Source organism: Zalophus californianus, chromosome X (genome assembly GCF_009762305.2).
Source record: "Zalophus californianus isolate mZalCal1 chromosome X, mZalCal1.pri.v2, whole genome shotgun sequence".
NCBI classification, from domain to species: domain Eukaryota; kingdom Metazoa; phylum Chordata; class Mammalia; order Carnivora; family Otariidae; genus Zalophus; species Zalophus californianus.
Window position 1 is genome coordinate 53057889 of NC_045612.1, and position 4786 is coordinate 53062674.

Below are 4786 nucleotides of genomic sequence, written 5' to 3' on the forward strand. Positions count from 1 at the left end.
TCTACCTCTTTGTCTGTTTCTCTGTGTTAGGAAAGTCAGCTATGTATACTGCTCTTGAAATAGGGGCTTTATGAAGAAACGGCATTGCAGTGCAGTGTCCCCTGTTCACCAGAATCTGGCACTGCAGGGGTCTCCCATGCATGTTGATTATGTCCTACTGTGTCTGAGTCATTTTTTCCTTTTAGTCTGGATGCCTGTAATGACTCTTTGCCTGTTGTGGGTTGTGCTTGCTCTCTGTGGTATTAGTGAGACCCAGGCAGACCTACTCAGAGGGGGCATGATATCAGGAGGTTTTAGGGGCAGAGTGGCAGTGTTAGTAAAGTTTGCACTGAGCTGCTACGTTAAGTCAGATGCCCCAAATGTGGTGGTTACTGAGGGCATGACATACAGCAGCTATGGCCAGGGGTGTGGAATATAGCCTTGGTTGCAGTGGCGGTGGCCATGGCTGAGACATATATTTGTTTGCTTGGTGGCTGTGTGGGGCATGCTCAAAGCAATAACAAAATTTGCACTGAGCCACTAATTCTATGTCAGATCCCTCTAAGTGCAGTGGCCCCTGAGGGTGCAGAGTACAGCTGCTGTGGCAAAGGGTGTGAGGCATCTGTGCATATTGGCTCAATGCAGTGTGCAGCAGCAGCTGGGGGCATGTGGCCTCTGTGCATGTGGAGGCTAGGAATGTTGTATGCGGTATTAACAAAATTTGTTCTGAGCCCAAGGCTGAGACCAAAGCCTTGGAGTAGGGGAGTTTTCAGGAGAACTCATGGGCATGTCACACAGCTAGCAGGTTAGGAAGTAAGTGTCTGTGAAGTGCTACCTCCCAGAGTTGCCCCTGTGTTTATGCTGGAGGTTGGGGGAGAGAAATGGCACCTGCAGTTCCATTATTCCAAGAGAATTCCCTCAACAGGCTCAGAAATCAGTATGAATGGATCTGTCTGTCTCCTGTTTGCCCAAGGAATTGTGCAAACTGTGGCTTCTTTTTTTTTTTATGTTATATTAATCACCATACATTACATCATTAGTTTTTGATGTAGTGTTCCATGATTCATTCTTTGCGTATAACACCCAGTGCTCCATGTAGTACGTGCCTTCCTTAATACCCATCACCGGGCTAAACCATCCCCCTACCCCCTCCCCTCTAGAACCCTCAGTTTGTTTCTCAGAGTCCATAGTCTCTCATGGTTCAGCTCCCCCTCCAATTTGTCCCCCTTCATTCTTCCCTCCTGCTATCTTCTTTTTTTTTTAACATATAATGTATTATTTGTTTCAGAGGTACAGTTCTGTGTACAGTCTTACACAATTCACAATGCTCACCATAGTACATACCCTCCCCAATGTCTATCACCCAGCCACCCCATCCCTCCCACCCCCCATCACTCCAGCCACCCTCAGTTTGTTTCCTGAGATAAAGAATTCCTCATATCAGTGAGGTCATATGATACATGTCTTTCCTGATTGACTTATTTTACTCAGCATAATACTGTCCAGTTCCATCCACGTCATTGCAAATGGCAAATTTTCATTCCTTTTGATGGCTGCATAATATTCCACTGGGTATATATATCACATCTTCTTTATCCATTCATCTGTTGATGGACATCTTGGCTCTTTAAATATTTTGGCTATTGTGGATATTGCTGCTATAAACATCGGGGTGCACATACCCCTTCAGATCCCTACATTTGTATCTTTGGGGTAAATACCCAGTAGTGCAATTGTTGTATCCTATGGTAGCTCTATTTTCAAATTTTGAAGAACTTTCATTCTGTTTCCCAGAGTGGCTGCACCAGCTTGCATTCCCACCAACACTGTAGGAGGGTTCCCCTTTCTCCACAACCCTGCCAACGTCTGTCGTTTCCTGACTTGTTAATTTTAGCTATTCTGACTGGTGTGAGGTGGTATCTCATTGAGGTTTTGATTTGGATTTTCCTGATGCCAAGCGATGTTGAGCACCTTTTCATGTGTCTGTTGGCCATTTGGATGTCTTCTTTTGAAAAATGTCTGTTCATGTCTTCTGCCCATTTCTTGACTGGATCATTTGTTCTTTGGGTGTTCAGTTTGATAAGTTCTTTATAGATTTTGGATACTATTCCTTTATGTGCTATGTCATTTGCAAATATCTTCTCCCATTCTGTCGGTTATCTTTTGGTTTTGTTGACTGTTTCTTTTGCTGTGCAAAAGCTTCTTATCATGATGAAGTCCCAATAGTTCATTTTTGCCCTTACTTCCCTTTCCTTTGGCGATGTTTCTAGGAATAAGTTGCTGCGGCTGAGGTTGAAGAGGTTGCTGCCTGTGTTCTCCTTTAGGATTTTGATGGAATCCTGTCTCACATTTAGGTCTTTCAACATTTTTGAGTCTATTTTTGTGTGTGGTGTAAGGAAATGGTCCAGTTTCATTCTTCTGCATGTTGCTGTCCAATTTTCCCAACACCATTTGTTGAAGAGACTGTCATTTTGCCATTGGACATTCTTTCCTGCTTTGTTGAAGATTAGTTGACCAGAGTTGAGGGTTCATTTCTGGGCTCTTTATTCTGTTCCATTGATCTATGTGTCTGTTTTTGTGCCAGTACCATACTGTTTTGATGATGACAGCTTTGTGATAGAGCTTGAAGTCTGGAATTGTGGATGCCCCAGGTTTGCTTTTTTTTTTTTTTCAACATTCCTCTGGCTATTCGGGGTCTTTTCTGGTTCCATACAAATTTTAGGATTATTTGATCCATTTAATTGAAAAAAGTGGATGGTATTTTGATAGGGATTGCATTGAATGTGTAGATTGCTCTAGGTAGCATTGACATTGTCACAATATTTGTTCTTCCAATCCATGAGCATGGAACGTTTTTCCATTTCTTTGTGTCTTCCTCCATTTCTTTCATGAGTATTTTATAGCTTTCCAAGTACAGATTCTTTGCCTCTTTGGTTAGATTTATTCCTAGGTATCTTATGGTTTTGGGTGCAATTGTAAATGGGATCGACTCCTTAATTTCTCTTTCTTCTGTCTTATTGTTGGTGTATAGGAAGGCCACTGATTTCTGTGCATTGATTTTATATCCTGCCACTTGACTGAATTCCTGTATGAGTTCTAGCAGTTTTGGAGTGGAGTCTTTTGGCTTTTCCACATAAAGTATCATATCATCTGCAAAGATTAAGTTTGACTTCTTCTTTGCCAATTTGGATGCCTTTCATTTTTGTTGTTGTTGTTGTTGTCTGATTGCTGTGGCTAGGGCTTCTAATATTATGTTGAATAGCAGTGGTGATAGTTGACATCCCTGCCATGTTCCTGACCTTAGGGAGAAGAGTTTTGATCAAGAAAGGATGTGATACTTTGTCAAATGCTTTTTCTGCATCTATTGAGAGGATCATATGGTTCTTGTTCTTTCTTTTATTAATGTATTGTATCATATTGATTGATTTGTGGATGTTGAAGCAACCTTGCAGCCCACGGTTAAATCCCATTTGGTTGTGGTCAATAATCCTTTTAATGTACTGTTGGATCCTATTGGCTAGTATTTTGGTGAGAATTTTTGCATCCATATTCATTAAGGATATTGGTCTGTAATTCTCCTTTTTGATGGGGTCTTTGTCTGGTTTGGGGATCAAGGTAATGGTGACCTCATAAAACGAGTTTGGATGTTTTCCTTCCATTTCTATTTTCTGGAACAGTCTCAGAAGAATAGATATTAATTCTTCTTTAAATGTTTGGTAGAATTCCCCTGGGAAGCCATCTGGCCCTGGGTTTTTGTTTGTTGGGAGATTTTTGATCACTGCTTCAATTTCCTTAGAGGTTATAGGTCTGTTCAGGTTTTCTATTTCTTCCTGCTTCAGTTTTGGTAGTTGATACATCTCTAGGAATGCAACCATTTCTTCCAATTATCGAATTTGCTGGCATATAGTTGCTCATAACATGTTCTTATAATTGTTTGTATCTCTTTGGTATTGGTTGTGATCTCTCCTCTTTCATTCATGATTTTATTTATTTGGGTCATTTCTCTTTTCTTTTTGATAAGTCTGGCCAGGGGTTTATCACTCTTGTTAATTCTTTTGAAGAACAAGCTCCTAGTCTTGTTGATCTGTTCTACTGTTCTTTTGGTTTCTAGTTCATTGATTACTGCTCTGATCTTTATTGTGTCTCTTCTCCTGCTGGGTTTAGGCTTTATTTGCTGTTTTTTCTCCAGCTCCTTTAGGTGTAGGGTTAGGTTGTGTATTTGAGACTGTTCTTGTTTCTTGAGAAAGGTTTGTATTGCTATATACTTTCCTCTCAGGACTGCCTTTGCTGCATCCTGAAGATTTTGAACAGTTGTGTTTTCATTTTCATTGATTACCATGAAGTTTTTAAATTCTTTAGTTTCCTGGTTGATGCATTCATACTTTAGTAAGGTGCTCTTTAGCCTCCATGTATTTGAGTTCTTTCCAACTTTCCTCTTGTGATTTAGTTCTAGTTTCAAAGCATTGTGGTCTGAAAATATGCAGAAAAAAAATTGATCTCGATCTTTTGGTACATGTGGAGACCTGATTTGTGACGTAGGATGTCATCTATTCTGGAGAATGTTCCATAGGCAGTAGAGAAGAATGTGTATTCTGTTGCTTTGGGATAGAATATTCTGAATATATCTGTGAAATCCATTTGGTCCAGTGTGTCATTGAAAGTCTTTATTTCCTTGTTGATCTTTTGCTTAGATGATCTGTCCATTTCAGTGAGGAGGGTGTTAAAATCCCCCACTATTATTGTATTGCTGTCGATGTGTGTCTTTGCTTTTGTTATTAATTGGCTTATATAATTGGCTGCTCCCATG